We start from the raw sequence: 18,909 nt of genomic DNA on the forward strand, positions 1-18,909 counted from the left end.
ACTCAGAAAGCAGGCAGGCTTCGCCATAAGAGACTGTATGCAGCTTTATTAACAGAGAGCCTTAATCCACATCTAACCAAAGAGATTTAACTCCTCTCATCTTCATCAGTAGTCTTCAGACTTTGTGTGTCTTTTAACCTTCTGGCAATCCATCTTGCTAATATTTGAAAAGATATATAATACATAACACCAAATATATATTAAGAATTCAAAATTATCAGCACTATTTTCTTGAGTTAATATCATTAAATATATCCATAAATTTATACTTTTTCATAATTTTGAGATAAATTAGAATAGATAAAAATTATAATCTTCACATTATATTAGTGTTCTATTTTAAATAGTCTAAATGCTTTTAATAATTCAATAAAATGTCTATAGATGTTAGATTCTATAATTATTCATAATATGTTTTCGTATTTGTGCAAATTATTGCTTATGTAACTATTTTGTTTTGGGGTTTAATACAATACAGTTTCTTCTTAGCTTATAGTTAGTTTTTAAGAAATATATTAGAAATTTAAAAAGAGAACAAAATTCTCAATAACCTACTATAGTTTATTTTAAAATGAGTTATTAGACTACATGTTGACATAGAAATTTTGTTAATTTAATTTTTAACTCTGAAAATTTCATACATGTAGAATATGTATCTTTATCATATTCTCCTTTACTTCCTTCCTCCAGTTCCTTCCAGGCTGCCCTCTAACACACACCCCTCCCGACGTCATGTCTTCCTTTCTTTTCTGTTCATATGCACACAAGTATGGGTTCATCTACTAGAGCATTAGTGACCAATCCACAGAGAAAAGTAGCTGTCCTCCTCCTCCCAGAAGTCCTAGGATGCATTCTTAACATCTCCATCGGTATTTGTTTATAAATTCAATACCAATTGACATCCATCTCTAAGATGTACTGGTATCACCTTATTCTACCAGATTCTCAGCTAGGCTCTTTCGCATCTAGCTTTTTCATATTCCTTCAACTCTCAGTTTGTATGTAGTCTTCTTACAAATGCTCTTCTTGACCTCCCTCAAGCATTGCAGTACGTGTGTGTGTGTGTGTGTGCGTGTGTGTGTATGTGTGTGTATACACATACATACATATATTGTATATAAACATCTGGCTTTTACATGCTACAAAGACAAAGACTTTGTTACATTTTGCTTATCTAACACAGCCTGTTGAACACTTTGTGATGTGCTTTAAGCAAGAAGAAATTATTATCCCACTTCTTACATTCCTTCCAAATGCTCCCTCTACACTACAGACTGATGTTTTAAGGAATAAATTATGTCGACATCCTTAGTATTGTCTCTATCACTACAGCAGAGTCTTCATTTCTTCAAAGTTCTAGAATTAATGCTAAATTATTATTCACCCATGAGCTCCTCTGACCTCTCTACCTGGTATAGCAGCTTTCTAATCTCCCAAAGCCTATAAATTGCCTACGGAACCTACCTTGTAATAATTATCCAGAGTGTAAGTCTAGAATGTCTGTTCTATTTGTATATTATTGTTCTTTCACATGAGGGAGAAACTCCCTGAGGAAGGGGTGCTTCATTAGACCCGGCCACAACTGTTTCTAGGAAAAGATTGATACCGAATAAAAGAAAAAGTTATATTACCAAACCCATCTTGAGGACTGAAAATGAGTCGAAAATAGTTTGACTAGAAAAGTAAGTATTATTTTATCTCCAAAAGATATATTTTATTTTTCATCATACCCATTAATTTTAAGGACCATGTGACCACCACTTTTTATTTTGTATGGAAGAAGCATCAAGCTAGCATCACAGCTTTGCTAGCACAAAGAAGATACTCTTAATATTATTTAAGGATCACATTTGTGCATTTCACCATTAGGAATGGCTGTATTTCATGGTGAAAAGCACTATTACTAGTCATTTAATTTTTAACTTCTACAAGTGCTTTCCAAAAGGTAAACTTTATAAATTTGCCTTTTACCATTTAATCCCCATATTACCTCTCAGATAAGGAAGACTTCTTTCTTTTTTTAGGTGTCAGAAACAAATCTGGAAGCTCAACAAACTCGAATTTGAAACTATAAAAGCACGACCCAATTGGTAAATTGTGTAGTATTTTTTTCTATCAGTTCCTAGAGTTAAAATAGGAAATTTGAAAAAAAATACCTGGTTGAAAGCCCGAATTGTAAGTCAGACACACATCCTATACACAAAGAAAGAAAAGTCCAATTATAAAGCTTTTATTTCCTGTTAATTTCCACCTTTGATATTTTGCATATTTGTCTGATTATTGTTGTCTTCCACAGGTGAACTTAAGAAGACTGTTGCTTCCTGGGTGTAATGTCTCTACTCCACAAATAAGAATGTCCACAGGCATGAACAGGTGGAAAATCATCTTCCATTTCCACGAATAAAGGCACCCAGGAGAGCATGACAAATTGCCCTCGCATTTATCAATTTGATGTGTGGGAAGTGTAATCTTGCTGAGGAAGAGATTAAAAGTCAAGTGGCAACTGCCTCCTGCCATTATAAGATTATGACCCCTTTTGTAGGAAGAGCACATTAGCCTAGCGTCTTTGATGGTCAGTGGGCAGAAGCTGCATGAAAAGCTTCAACTTCTCTGAAAAAGTAGATGAAATGTAGGGTCAAATCCAATGTGTTCGATTATAGAAAAATCACTAGAAAGGTCATTGTCAACTATATATTAACTCAAACTGAGTCTGATTCTCTCATAGATTACAAAAAGATGTCATGTTCTAATTTAATGTAACTCAATATCTCTAAGAATTTCAAAAGGGCAGCAGGGCAGCAGTCCTTTTGTGAAAATCAAACAATATCCCTACCCACTTAGAGCAATAAAATCTGTATGGAGGGAACACCTGAGTTCTTAGTGATCACCTTTTTTTTTCCTTATAAAAGTATTTCTAGTATTTTAAAGTTGTTAATCAACTTGTTCAAACCTTGCTCGTAAGGAGAAATGCATTGTGTGACTATCTAAAATTATGTTTTAAACTTAAGAAATGCTTTCCTGTAGGATTATTTCCAGGTGAGCAAAATAATATTTGTATTGATAACCACAAGAAACCACATGTATGGTTCAGTCATTTTTGGGGGGTGTCAGATTTTTTAGCTGTTAAACTCAGACTAAAGACTTTTTTCTTTATAATGTTAAGCTAATATTTAAGTTCCATTCTACAAAGGTTTATATGTATTTCAAAGATTAATATAATATGCATGACTACTTACAAAATAAATTCTTTATCTACTGTGGTAGTAGTTGAACTGGTTCTAAAATATTACATAAATGGTCCTAATGTAGTCTTTGTTTTTGTCTGTAGTTACATAAGACAGGCCTCCATTGTCTGCACACCCGTCCAAATCACAGTCTTCAAAGTTCTTATAATTGTTCTATATGCTCTGAGAACTCATTGACATGTTCTAGCCCAAAGATCCAGAATCTTCCCATGGTCCTCCCCCAAAACCACAGGGTTCACAGTCATACACCGTACTTTTGGTAGCAGTTTCTACTCTTGTTTGCTTATCTGTTGCTTTGATAAGTGCCATGATCAAATAGAACTTGGGAAGCAAAGAGTTTATATTAGGTTATAAGTTATAGTCCATCATTAAGACAAGTCAAAGCAGGAAATAAATTAAAGAACTTAGAGAAATGCCACTTACTGATTTTCTTCTTTATACAATCCAGGACTACCTGTTGAGGTGGCAACCACGCACAGCTGGCTGGACTCGACTACATCAATAGAAAATGTCCTACATAATTGCCTGCAGACCAATATGATGAAGGTAATTCTTCAGTTGAGGTTCTCTCTTCCTAGGTGACTCTAGTTAATGTCAGCTTGGCAATGATAATCAGTACAGTCATTAACATTACCATGAAAAAGTGAAATCACAAAGGAAAAGGGCAGTGGAATGAAGTCTTTGGCTGTATATACTCAGTATTGTAGGGGAAAGAAGCATTCTAGACTGAGATAGGTTTGTGTTCAATATCCTGCAAGCATGCTAATATGGTCCATTTAGAAGATGGTATATAAATCAAAGGGATGATAGGGCAGTATGAGTAAATGGATGGAGAAATGCAGATGCACTGAGAAATACATTTATTTGTGATAGCATACAAAACACACATTGTACATGGCTTTATGGTTTTCAAGGAAAGGCCTTGTATTCATTGCTATAGACATTCCAGGAAGTCAACTAGAACAATGGAAAAGAAAATAGCCATAGTGGTTTTAGTCAGACACATGCTTTAATACATTGTTCTGTGAGAGAAAGAAAGTACATGAAGGTGTCAGAGATACAGAGAATTTGGGCATGGTTGGGGTTGGGAAACGATATGATCAAAATATATTATATAAAAATAGTGAAATTTCTTTTAAAAGTGAAATTGTCCTTTCTAGCTCTATAAGAGGCATTTGGGAAATGTTCCTTAAGGATGTGCACGAGTCCTTTGATTAGTGAAAGAAAATGCCCACCCAGACCATGTCCTTCCTTTCCGGAAGCTGAAAAGCAAAAACTGTATCTACTGAAGTCGACTTTACTGCAGGGTCAGCTGAAAGAAAGAGACAAAGAAATTTTCAGGAAAGGAATACACTGCAGAAAGGTGTGAGTCTTTAAATGAAAAATAAAGACTTGAGGTTACAAGTCTGAGTCAGACAAAGTTAAGGAAGTGATAAATGAATGAGAACCAAAGTCTTGACCTTCTGTGTTAGTGCTGAATATCAGATACATATGTAAATGTAGTAAATCTTCCTAGTAATTCCATAATAAAAGTTTTTCTCTCACATGTATGTGTGTGTATGTGTGTATATGTGTGTTTGTGTGTGTGTATTTCTTGTGAATAAAATAAGAAGAAAATTTCTTTTTCACATTCAGGGTGGCAGCTTGATTCATCCTCAAATTTTGAAAGTAGTTAAGGATGTATTTGTGGCAATTTCTCAGAAAATTAGGAAACAACCTTCCTCAAGACCTAATAATACCACTTTTGTGTATATATCTAAAGGATGCTCAATCATGCCACAAGGACATGTGCTCAACTATGTTCATAGCATCTTTGTTTGTCATAGCCAGAACCTAGAAACAACCTAAATGTCCCTCAATAAAAGAATTGATAAGAAAAATGTAGTACATCTACACAATGGAGTACTACACAGCAGAAAAAATAACGACAGCTTGAATTTTGCAGGAAAATGGATGAAACTAGAAAACATTATTTTAAGTGAGGTAACCCAGACACAGAAAGACAATTATCACATATACTCACTCATAGGTGGTTTTTAAACATAAAGCAAAGAAAACCAGCCTACAAACCACAATCCCAGAGAACTTAGACAGTAATATGAACACTAATAGAGACTTATATTGATATAATCTACATGGGAAATAGAAAGTAGAAAAAGACAAGATCTCCTAAGTAAATTGGGAGCATGGGAAGCTTGGGAGAGGACTGAAGAAGGAAGGAGAGAGGCAGGGAGGGGAGCAGAGAAAAATGTAGAACTCAATAAATATTAATAAAAAATATAAAAAAGAAAAAAATGCTGCCTCACACAATGTTCATAAGCAGTGAGTCGAATAAATGTTCCTTTTTCTTGTTGAATACATGTCAATATGCAACTAATTGTTTATTGTGATCATTCAAACATGTTTTCTTCAGGATGTTACTTATCATTAGTTCATACAAACTAGTTCTTACTAGGCAAGATTACAGTGAATTTATATCTGTGACTTGCTTAATATCATTTCTTCATGTTGCCCACAGCCAGATAAACAGTGAAAAATCACTTATGCCCATGATTTATAACCCTACCCTAACTTCTTTGCCAATTAACTTTACATTTCAGACACGATTTTCTGTCCTATCTTTCCTCCAGCACAGATCAAGTGATTCCTCTAGTTTCCATGCTTGCTCCTGCTGCCGACCTGATGTGTCTGTCCACTTGTAAGATGCCTTCCTACCAAGGCAGCCTCATGTCTTCTCCTAAAATTTCCAGTAATTTATTCTCCAAAACTACAGAGAAACCCTATCTCAAAAAGAAAAAGGAGGAGGAGGAGGAGGAGGAAGAGACGGAGGAGGAGGAAAGAAAGAAAGACAGACTGACAGACGGAAGGAAGGAAAGAAAGATCACCGTATGAAACTTTTCTTTTACTGTAATTCATTGTAATACAGATGGGCAGATAGCAAGATTAACCTCTGGCGACAAAGGGCATTTTATACCAAAAACAGACCTATACTGGTAATTTGGGGATTTCCTATTACTAGGTCCTTAATAAATATTGTCATGCAACAACACCTCAATACCTTGTTAGAGTATTTTCTGCTCTATTGTCAAAATAAGTAGAAACTCATATGGGTCTGTCCTACCAAAGACCATATGTTCACATCTGGATGAAGGGTCCTAGTTGGGCTTCTTCTCTCTGAGACTTTTAATTAATATTTTGACCAAGTTGATACCAATGTGGGGAAATACTGAAGCTGTTTGGGTTTATGACCTGCTTGATATTTTCAACTATGACAAGAATTTTGAACTTTTCCCTACGCACACACACACATGCACACACACAAACACATACACACACAAATACTTTAACACAAGGTTACTTTCCTTGCTTGTGGACAAATAGTACTACAGCTTGTTTATAGCATGTCTTCATAGGCATTGCTGGATGTGTACTTTTTTGGGTAAGAGATTGAGAACTTTGGCTGTAATAAAGGCTGTCTTTCTGTGAAGACAGTTCTATTGGTTGTTTTTCCTATAAATTGAAGCATATATTAAACTGCTAGCAATTCACAGAATAAATTTGGTAGATACCAAGTCGTATGTTTAACACATATGTACATTTGGGGCTTTGGAGTGTGGGTTAGTGACAGAACATATGCTTTGCATTTATAAGGCCTGAGTGTAGTTCTCACCACAGGACAAAAATAAATGAACTAAAATTAGCCTCATTTGTTGAGAAAAGGATAGCATACCTTTGGTGCATTACCGCCTGGGCTAGAATTTTGAATTCTCAACTTGCTCAAACATTATGTTTTCTTTCTTGATGAAAGTTTATAAACCAAGGTATTTACGTGATTGAAAAACTATATCCATGAGGCATAAATATCATATGTAAATAAAATAAACTCAATCACGGTGTTCAAGCATTATGGTTTAAAGACAATCTTCACATATGCAGCCTAAATGAATTAGCAAGTTTCTTAAATCAATAAGCATCTGCTTCTTGGTCATAACTATTCAAAATAATAGCAGATGCACTAATAAATGATAATATAAACTAAATTAGATACAGGGGGACTATAATTAGATATAATGAGAGTACTGAGCAGATTCTTGTCACATAATAAAGAAAGTTTTGCTATTAATAAAGTTTCTATGTGCAGTATACATGGGAGAGAAAAGATATTATGATTAGTTTCTGATAGTTTATGAATTAGCATTTTCACTGATGTACAAATAAGTTTTTGAAATATTAATTCCTTAGGTTCCAATCATGCAGACAACTTTTAATGTACATTAAAATACTGAAAGAAATTGTTCCATTTCATAGAGTATTCACACTGATCTCACCAAGATGCTTTCAGCTACATAAATTTACAGTGGCGTTAGTGTTAATCTTGGCTCTATTTTCATTGATAGGTAGCTGTGGAAGTTATAGCTATCAAAAGTACACAAAATGATATATGAGATTATTAAAAGTACTATAAAATTCTAATAAGAATATATTTTAATATTATGTCTTATACTATAATCAGCATTTACTTTAAATCCTATCATTTCAAAATATCCTGTTTATGCTGTATGGCTGAATATCCTAAATGTACGTTTTACCTTGGATTCACTGATGGCAATCAATGCTGCTTTTATTAAATTTTGCCTTCAAACATCTTATTTATACAATTATTAAAATATTTCAGTCAATTTCAAGTTGCATTTTCAAAAAATGTATATATATAATCTAAAATTTCTTTTATTTTTGAACATTTTACACTTTCTTAATACATCTTTTGGGTTTTATTTTGCCCCTTTCTATTGAAAAACACCTTTTTTGATACAAAATATTCCTATCATGCTTTTCCCCTCCCCAACTCCTCTGAAGTTCCCATTTTATTGTGTTGACAGAGGTTTCTGTACTGCCTGGCCCTGCAGCCATTCAGTTCCAAAGAAATACAAAGAGGTCTACATGAATTATAAACTGGTTGACCTATTAGCTCAGGCTTCTTATTAACTCTTTCTTACATCTTATGTAATTAGCTCATAATTCTTGTCTGTGTTAACCACATGGCTTGTTATCTTTTATCAGTGAAACATTTTCATCTTGCTTCCTGTATGGCTGTGTGACAATTGCAAACTGACTCTTTTCCAAGAATTCTCCTATTCTTTTTGCCTGACTCTACTTCCTGCCTGCCTACTGGCCAATCAGTATTTCATTAAAATAATACAAGTGACAACATAAAAGATCATTGTCCCACAGCACTTCCCACCCCTGTTATTCAAAACAAGAACTCTGAATCTAATATCCTTTGTTTAGCTTGTTGTCCAGACCATTATCCAGAACAACTTGTAACCAACACTGTAAACAACAACAACAAAAAAAAAACATTTGTAATCCATTTCTTGGGAATGCGGGCATAGGTCTCCAGGCTACCTCCGGCTGATTGGGGGCACTTATAATCTTATGGGGGCCTAAAGAAAATTTTAAATTATGGACAAATCCTGAATGGAATATTCTGTGAGGCTTGATCATCTCAGCCAGCAGTCTTGAAACTGTTCTCCGTGAACAGCTCAGAGGAAATTCCAACAGAGGTCCTCCTAAATGTTGGATCATCTGGACCATCTGCTCCTATTGGAGATTCTTCAGGGGGTCTTTCTGGATCAAACTGAGTTTTCTTAGCCCAGAATGAATCCACAACCTCTCATTTCCTGTGGAAACAAAGCAAAACCTCTTCTCCAAAATAACATATTTTTGACTTAAATTTTGAAGTCAGACATTTTCAAAATATGTATATTGGTTTAATCCAGCAGCATTTATAATCAAATACCTTTTAGCAGCTTTTGCTTTTTCCTTAGCCATCAAACAATTTAAAGACAGCACAATAACATAGATTATTAAGACTCCCTGTATGGCTTTGTTTTAAACTCTATTTCTTTTATTTTTATTTTTAATTATTGGCTTTTTGAGACAGGGTTTCTCTGTATATCTTTGGCTGTCCTGGAACTCACTCTGTAGACCAGGCTGTTCTTGAACTCATAGAGATCTGCCTGCCTCTACCTCTGCCTCCAAGTGCTGGGGTTAAAAGCACGTGCCACTACACCTTGAACTCACAGAGATCTGCCTGCCTCTGTCTCCCAAGTGTTGGGATTAATGGTGTATGCCAGCACACTCAACTACTCTCTGTCTCTTTTATTTTAAGGACTTTATTCTTTTTATTTTATCTCCTAAGCTTACATATATTTTTTAACACACTGTAAACCATTTAGAGGGTTTTTTTTTACTTTGAATCTCTCTTTACTGCATATCTCTCTTTTTCTGACTACATGAGTCTTTAATTTGCTAAGTGATAGGGCTAGGATAAAAGCAGTGGCTTTGATGGCTGGATTCACTCCATTCCTTAGCTTTCTGAGAGTCTAGCATCATGGCAGAGGTACCAGCCAAAGCCATGTTTATTGCTACAACTCTATGGCATTTCAAGGTCCCTGCCACCACCAAGAAGCATGCTATTGGCTACTCATAAACACCATTTAAGTGTTTGGTGGTGGGGCCTCTTAAAAGAGCTGCAAGGTTTTTGCTTCTAAAGCTGAGTCAGGAAGCCTCTCTTAAATAAGGTATACTTGCCTCTAGCAAACAAAGCCCACCTGAGAAAATGCTACCAAGAAGCCATGCTTACCTCTGTTCTTTTTTGTCTAGAATTATTTCCCAAACCCTCTCAGGTTTAAGTGTATTTAGCTGTCCACTTTGGTACCATTTGTTAACAGAGGTTTCTGTCCCACCCAATCTCACAGCCATTCAGTCCCAAAGAAATACATAGAGGTGTACAGTAGTTATAAACTGGTTGGACAATTACCTCAGGCTTCTTATTAGCTCTTTCTTATATCTTAAATGTAATTAACCCAAAATTCTTGTATATGTTATCCATGTGGTTTGGTACCTTTTATTAGACAGGCATTCTCATCTTACTTCCTCTGTGTCTGGGTGACAACTGCAAACTGACTCTTTCCTCCTCCCAGAATTCTCCTGTTCTCATTGCTCTACTTCTACTTCCTGCCTGTCTACTGGTCAATCAGCATTTTATTAAAATTATACAAGTGACAGGATAAAAGACCACAGCATTATTGTTCTCTTTATATTATGTTTTCTGTAATGCCTTTCATTATCTATCATCAGTTCTCATCCATAGACTCAACTAACAAAATATTAAAAATATTTTTATCTTAATTTTTTATAACATTTTTATTTATTTTACATACCAACCACCCTTCCTCCTCCTTCCTCTTTTTCTATTCCCTCCCTTCACCTCCTGTCTACCTCAATCCATTGCCTCTTCTATTCAGAAAGGGGCAGGCCTCTGAAGGGAGTCATCAAAGCATGTCATATAACATTGAGGGAAGACCAAGGTCCTCCCTGTGTATCAAGGCTGGGTGAGGCATCCCAACATCAGAAATAGGTTACAAAAACTCCCAATCCCACTGCTGGGGGCTGCACAAACAGCCCCAGCTCCACAACTGTCACTCACATGCAGACGGCTTAGGTTGGTCCACCCAGGCTCCCTAACTGTCAGTCCAGAATCGCTGAGTTCCCAAGAGAGTTAGGCCTGCTCTCTGTGGATTTCCCTGTCATGATCTTAACCATTCTTATCCATATTATCCCCTCCTCCGTATCTTCAACTGTACTCCCAGACTTTGGCCCAGTACTTGGTTATGGATCTCTGTATCTGCTTCCATCGGTCACTAGATGAAGGTTCTCTGATGAGAATTAGGATAATCTCCAATTTGATTATAGGAGAAGGCAAGTTAAAGTACCCTTGCCACTAATGCTAGGAGTTTTAGATGGAATCATCCTTGTTTATTCCTGGGAGCATCTCTGGCACCATAATTCTCCCTAACTCCAAAATGGCCCCCTCTATCAAAATATCTCCTTCATTACTCTCCCCCCTCTATCCCACCTCCAACTCAAGCAACCTGATCCTTCAGGTTCCCATCCCATCCCCCTATCCTCTCCTTTCTCCTTCCCCTTGCCCCCTACCATGTTTACTAGGACATCTCATCTATTTCCCCTTCCTAGGGAAATCCATGAATCCCTCTTAGGATCCTTCTTGTTACCTAGCTTCTCTGGGGCTCTGGATTGTAGCCTGATTATCAAATATTTTTTTAAAAAAAGATGAATCTGTGCTGAACATACTTGTACAGAATTAAAGAGGATGGGGGATTTCAGGAGAACATAGCCCACTGAATCAACTAAGCAAGGCTCACAAAGACTGAAGCAGCAAAACAGGGCCTGCAAAGGTCTGAACCAGGTTCTCTGTGTATATGTTATGGCTGTAAGCTTGGTGCTTATGTAAAACTCCTCCTAAGAGTGGGAGTGGGTGTGCCTCTAGCTCTTTTGCAGGCTCTTGGAGGTCTGTTCCTTCGATTAAGTTGTCTTGTCAAGCCTCAATATGAGGGCTTGTCATAACTTGTTGTATCTTGTTTTGTCATGTTTGGCTATTATCTCTTGGAGGTCTTCTCTTTTCTGAAGGGAAACGGAGTGGGAGTGGAACCAGGGGAGAGGGGAGGCATGGAAAGCTGGGAAGAGTGGAGGAAGGGGAAATGGTGGTAGAATATATTGTATGAGAAAAGAATCTATTTTTAATTTTAAAAAATAAAATATATTTAATAGCTTTTATGCATATCCTACATTATATTAGACGTAAATAATCTGAGCTGATACAAAGCATATGGGAGAATATGCATTGTTATCTGTAAATCCAAGATCATTTCATGTGACTTGAGCATATCTGAGTCTTGCTTCCCTCAGGAGATTCTGGAAACATTATTCCACAAACACCAAGTGAAGACTAGATTATTACAAACAACTATAAAATATGATTTGTCATTTTCAGACCAATATGTTTCTATATCTAATACACATAGCCATACTTTCTTTCCACAAACCTAATATCTACTCACATTTCCAATTTTTCATGTTAGACATTGAACTTTCATCTTTCCCCAATATTATTTCTTAAGTAAGTGTGGTATCTTCTGTTTTAGTTCACTTTCTATTGCTGTGACAAATACCATAACCAAAAGAAAATTAATTAGAAAAGATTTGTTTAAGCTCAGCTTTCATCCACTGTGAAGAGAAGTCAGGGCAGAAACTCAAAGTAGGAACCTAGAACCAGGAACTAAATCAGAATGCATGGAGAAATACTATTTAAGGATTTACTCAGCCTGCTATCTTATATTCCCTTGAGCAGGATGTCCAAAGCACCATACTCAATGAATTTTGCCTTCCTACCGTCAATCATTATTCAAGAAAATATACCACATATTCACCTACAGGCAATCTGATAAAGGCATTTTCTCAATTGATGTTTCCTTTTCTTAGCTGGTGTCAACTTGACAAAAGAACAAAGATAGACACCTACTTCTAGAGAGGGCATTGTCTGTAATGAAAGTCTTAAAATCTGATCGTTATACTTGAACACAATTTACAACCAGCAGAGCTTTGAATTTGTTAATCTTTGCATAGAAACTCTCTCATGCTGTTAAATCCTTTCCTCTCTAGAACCCTAGATTTTTAATGAGCCTCTTAAATATCCTTCCAACCTGCCTGGTTTTTGGAGAAATGTTTTATATTTACCACTATCACATTATTGACAGATGCTGTTCAGCAAGTTCTTATGAAAACACGTACACATAATTAACCTGGAAGTCTGATAAATGTCTAATGATAATGCTTGGCCAATGGCCATTATGCAATATACTATTTTCTAGCTATTTCACATAGGAAGTAAAATGAGACTTTAGCGCACAAGGAATGTACAAACATCTATTGAACTACTCTTCACAAATTATAAAAAAAATAACCTTCCAAGAGCTGAGGTACTAAGTAAGAGATTGCAATTATTTAATGTAGCACAAATGTAAGAAAGGGTGCATTAAATGGAGCAGGTGGGACACATGCACATTGCTCACTAAACCTCTCCTTCAGCACTGAACCCATGACTATTCGGGAAACACATAAACAAATACTCATCCCAGATAGGTACTGACAACATACCAAAGAAATAATTCCACCCAAATATAGTCTAGTGTACTATCAATATTTTTGGACTTACCAACAAGAGTGCCAAAGATACTTACAGAAGCATGGGTGACTCAAAGACACCCACATCACCAAAAATTCTTGGTTAGTATACACAATAGCTCTTAAAAGATGCCTCCTTTTGTTCTCTTGCTAGCTTGAAGGCATCTGGGCTGGTGGTCTCCCTAACAACTGTTACTACTTATTGAACCATATAGAGGAATCTTGAGAATCTTAAAATTTCAAGAGCTTACTAGAATTTGCAAGTTTCATCAACCCCCTGTATCTTGTATGTATTTTTTTCTTCCCCACCCAGTCTCTTCCACTCTTTCCAGGAGAGACTGTTCCAATTTGGGGAGAAACGCTACAATAAGCGTAAACTACAGGGCATAAAAAAGGACACTGTTCTTGATAGAGAGACAGAGAAGAATATTTCTGGACAACTGGGCATCAGTAGGCAGAATGAAACTAACCTTTACTTTACATCATATATAGAAACTAATTAAAATGAATTAAAGACTTAATTATAAGATCAGAGAATGTAGGAGTAGAAAATATGTAGATTTTCTCAAGGCATTTAACATATGTGTACAAATGATCATATATGTGATATAAGAGCACAGATTGTCAATTTGACAGAATCTAGAATCACCTGGAAAGTGGATCTCCCATTATTCCTGTGGTGTTTATTTGATTGATTTAACTGAGGTAAAAAGACATCTTCACATCATATAGTTCTATATCCTGACTGCAATCATGCTATCAGTGGAGGAAAAGACAAGCAGCAGGGTGAATTCATTGTTATCTGGTTCCTGATTGTGCATGTGATGTGGACAGCAGCTTCAAGCTTCTGATAACGTGACTTCTCAGCAATGGTAGACTTTACCCTTGAACTATCAGACAAAATAAATCCTTTCTCCCTCAAGCTGTTTTATCACATTATTTTATCACAGCAACAAGAAAAGTTATGAGTCTAAGCAAGAATTCTTACATATAAGTTCTATTATAGACCATATTTCATAACATTTTTGTAACAGTAAAATTTATATATTACACAATATAGAACATATTTGTATATGATATATGATGTATATGTAAGCTCCAAAACACAAGTAATTAAGTAAAAATTAAAGACATTGCTAGGCCTCAAATTAGATAGTTTTTATGCAAAGTAATGAGTCACTATCAAATTAAAGAAAGCATCCAAAACAAATATCTAATAAGGACATTTTGTCCAAATTATATAAAGAATTCTGACATTCAATTACAAAATTAAAATGAAATGAGTCCAATTATCCCAATTAAAAATGGGCAAGAAACCTTTTTTTAAAAAAGAAATAACAAAAGTTCAACAGTATATGAGAAAGAGGTAAACATCTGAAAACATCAGGGAAATGTCAACTCAAGCCAAGGTGAGATATCACCTCACACCTATCATAAGAACAACTACTCAAAAATTAAAGTACAATAATTGGCTAAAACTTAGTAAAAAGAAAATAGACCTCATTTATTGCTAGTGGGAAGGTAAGTTACCAGGAGCACGAACAAAATCAGGACAAAATATCTTATTTATAGGGACATGAGGCAAAGTTAATTAGTTCACTGAAGATATGCTTGCAAGCCTGGGGTTACTGCAGCAATATTCAAGTGTCAAGTCATGAAATCAACTTTAATGTCCAAGAACAATGACTCAAACAATTCGCCATAAAAGGAATGAAATCATGTGACTTGTGTCAGTGAAGGTAAACTTGGGGACTTTTGTGCTAAGTGAAATAAATAAGGAAAAGAAAGGAAAACACACACGCACACACACACATTACATTACATTACATTACATTGTCTCACCTCCATGTCTCTCTTACATACCTACATATAAAGAAGCACAGTAGGATAGACATTAGCAGAGGCTGGACCTTACGGGTCAGGTATTGAGGAGATGTTACTTGGGGAATCAAAAAATGCAGTTTGACACAAGAAATTTAGAAGCCATTTTACACATGAGATGTCAATACTCTACAATAACATGCTACTCTTGAAAATATTGGTCAATTTTGGATTCTTTAGTTAGAGAGAGAGCTACATGAATCAATAAATTTTAATTATTTGGTAGAGCATGGCATATGTGTGTAGCAGATATTTTTAAAAAAATATTTTAAAATCCTTATTTATCTATTATAAAACTTTTTTATTTTAAAATATTTTGTTTAAGTCCTTCTTATATAGCCCAACGGTTCTCAAACAGACAGTTCTCAACCTCTTGTCTCAGTCACCGGAATTCTAGGATTAGAGTCATGAATCACCACACCTAGTTGTAATTTTATTTTGTGAGTAAAAACACTTAAAGGTTAAGAAAATCTCAGATTTAAAAATATAATGTTTACTGCTATAAAAGTAGTTTATATAATTGTTATTTTTCCAGTAGAGCTATTAGTTCTTGTCAGTCTACAAAGGACTTCTTTCTGTTTTAAAGGCTGCCCTTAAGGCTGACGAGACAGCTTAGAAGGTTACAGCACTTGCCACTAAGCCAAACAACCTACATTGAATCCCCAGAACCTGTATGGTGAAAAATAAAAACTAATTCCCCCAAAGCATTCTCCTGACCTCTATACATGCCTCATGATGCTGTGCTTAAAACACACACACACACACACAGAGAGAGAGAGAGAGACGCGTGTGCACATGCGCACGCATGCACACACACACACAAACAAATGCAATAAAAGGTTTAAAGAAAGGCTTTCCTATGAAAAATGTATAAAATTCCTATGATTAAATTAAATAAACAAGGTTGAAAATCAATGATAATAAAACTGATTTACAATTACATGTATAGATTTCAAATTTTGAACACAATGTTTTACATACTAAACCAAATGAGGAAAAGACCAGAAAATCTTTGAAAACCCTCAAGTCTATTTCGTATATTTTTCTACTTCATAAATCTGTATATCTCCTATTCTTATTCCTATGGGCTGGACTGTTTTCATGAATAAATTTTTCTATGATTTATATATTCTTGATCTCCCTTACAAAAAGGCATAATTAGGTTTTTCATTAATTACAGCTTGCACATGAGATGTTACGAGGTTTTAGTTGTCTTTGTTCATTTGCTTACACACACAGAAGGGAGCTTGTATGCCATGTTGTTCTACACCATAAAATTTTAAATGATAGTCTTCATCCATCATATTAATAGTCCAATTAAGAGCACACAGCATGCTGTGGTTCTACCTGATTTACCTTGCCTGGTGAACAAGTAGACATTTTTTTTTCCAGTTAGATCCCTAGTATTGAAATTATCCAGGAAACAGATTTAAACTGGATGCCTTGACTGTTAACGCCAGCCATAATGTTTTTAAGCAGGGAGCTATGCATACTTTCCATTGTTATCAGAAGAACATCTCACACAGGAAGAAAACTCAAATGACTTCTCAGCTCATGTGAAACCAATTTACTTCCAAGTGGTAATTATCAAAGAGGTGACATTTTTCCAAAGTGTCTAGACCTTTCATGGGAGTTTTGATGGTACCACTAAGTCAATTGATTAAAATACTCTCATTTGTCTACCTGACTTTCTATCAGTGTAAAATGTTTCACATTATTAGGCAATAAAGTAGTGTGCACAAAGCTAAAGCTTAATCTATGTAATGGGCAACATTCATCACCGTCTTAGAGCACTAATCAGGCTTCAGACGATGCAGCCATTTAAAAGTTTGCTAATGAGTGTTTCAATTGGAAATGAGCGATTTTATTCTTAGGTGTAATAGCACTATTCATGAGCATCCACTGAAAACATTAAACTCTCGAAAGGCCGATACTACAGTTCCCATAATTACCTCTGAAAACTTTTTCAACAATGCTAAGAGATGGAATGTATTTGCATAATAAACAATTCCAATGTCCAGTAACTTTGAGAATAATACATCACCTGTCAGCTTCACCTCAAGTTAGTGCAATGTTCTCTAGATTCTGAGTGAAGCTGAGTCTTTTTTGCATTAGGCTGCTGTGCTCTGCACTGAACAAACAATTGGTGGGAATTCAAGTCAGCTGTCTTTGACTAAAGTAGACAAACCAAGAGAAATTGATGAGAGATGGGGAGTGAATGAATGCTTAAGCTCTTTCTTTATCCACTATTTACTTATTCTTTCAAATTTATTATTTTTTTACCATTGCTGTGGTAAAATAGATGACACATAAATATCTACACTCTAACAGCAGGGACATGTGGCTTCATTACCTTACACAGAATAGGCAATTTTACAAGAGGTACATTACTGATCCTTTTAACCATTGTCATTGCATATTCATCATATAGAATGATGGGCTTCTTTTTCACCTTGTCATACACACGTTGATTACGCTCTTCAGCCTCCCCCCTTCCTCTTCCCAAATATACAACTTCTGAACTTCACTTAGTTTGCTTGATGTGATCTCAAATTCAGTCCATTTTGCTGCAAATGACATAGTTTCATTATCCATTGTTAATTTAAACCCCACTATAAATAGCCACATTTTATCCATGTAAACATACCCTGACTATTGTGAATAGTGCAACAATAAGCATGAATATGTTGGTATCTCTGCTATGTGTTTAAACTTGATTATATACCCAGGCGTAGTATAGCTGGATAATATGTTCTATTTTCTATTAATTAAACTTATTCATTTATTTTACACCCTAATAACAGTTTCCCCCCTCTCCCCCATTACTCCCCTACCTTTCCCCCATTGTAACCTGCCCCCATCCACTTCTCCTTTGCTTCTCTTCAGAAAAGAGCAGGCCTTCCATGGGTGTCAACAAAGCATGGCAGATCAAGTTGAGGTAGGACTAAGCTCCTTCCTTGCACTATGGCTGCAGAAGGCAACCAGGTATGAGGCATAGGTTCCTGGAAGCCAGCAAAAGCCTTAGGGATAGGTCCTGCTTCCACCACTAGGAGTCCCACAAGTAGATCAAGTTACACGACTGTCACACATATACACATATATAGGGGGCCTAGGTCAGTTCCACGCAGGCTCCCAGCTGTTGGTTCAGAGTCTGTGAGCTCTTATGAGCCCAGGTTAGAAAGTCCTATTTTTAAAATACACATCCCTGTTAAAAATGAGTTAATTCTTTAAATCCTTCTACTAAGTCAGGACTCTGTCAGACTATTTCTAAACAAATGTGACTGACTCTTTGTTACTTAAGTTTATGCATCTTCACTGACATTTATCTAAAATTAGCAAATTGAGGTGGAAGGATAACCCTGAATCACCCAGGTAGGACCACACCTACAAGGATTAACCAAGCTAGAAAGACTGGACAGTGCTATGCTTCTGGTTGTGAGCCTGGAGGAAGCAGTTGAGAAAGTTTGTAAAAATAAGACAGAACAAGAAAAGGAAGGGATCCTCAGAGAACTGCAGATGGAACACAGTGCTTAGAGCACCTTGACCTTAGCCCAGTGTACACCCCTTGGGTATCTCTAAACTATGAGGTAATAAATTTGTATTTTGATAAGCACTATACTAAGAATAATACTTATAAGGCATCCACTGTCATTATTCGTATATTAGCCATCTCAATGTCTCTCCTTCCATTTTAAAAATCTTTTATTTTTAGCTAAGGTAAACAAACATTTACAAA

The sequence above is a fragment of the Chionomys nivalis genome, chromosome 6 (assembly GCF_950005125.1).
Source record: "Chionomys nivalis chromosome 6, mChiNiv1.1, whole genome shotgun sequence".
In the NCBI taxonomy this organism is placed as follows: Eukaryota; Metazoa; Chordata; class Mammalia; order Rodentia; family Cricetidae; genus Chionomys; species Chionomys nivalis.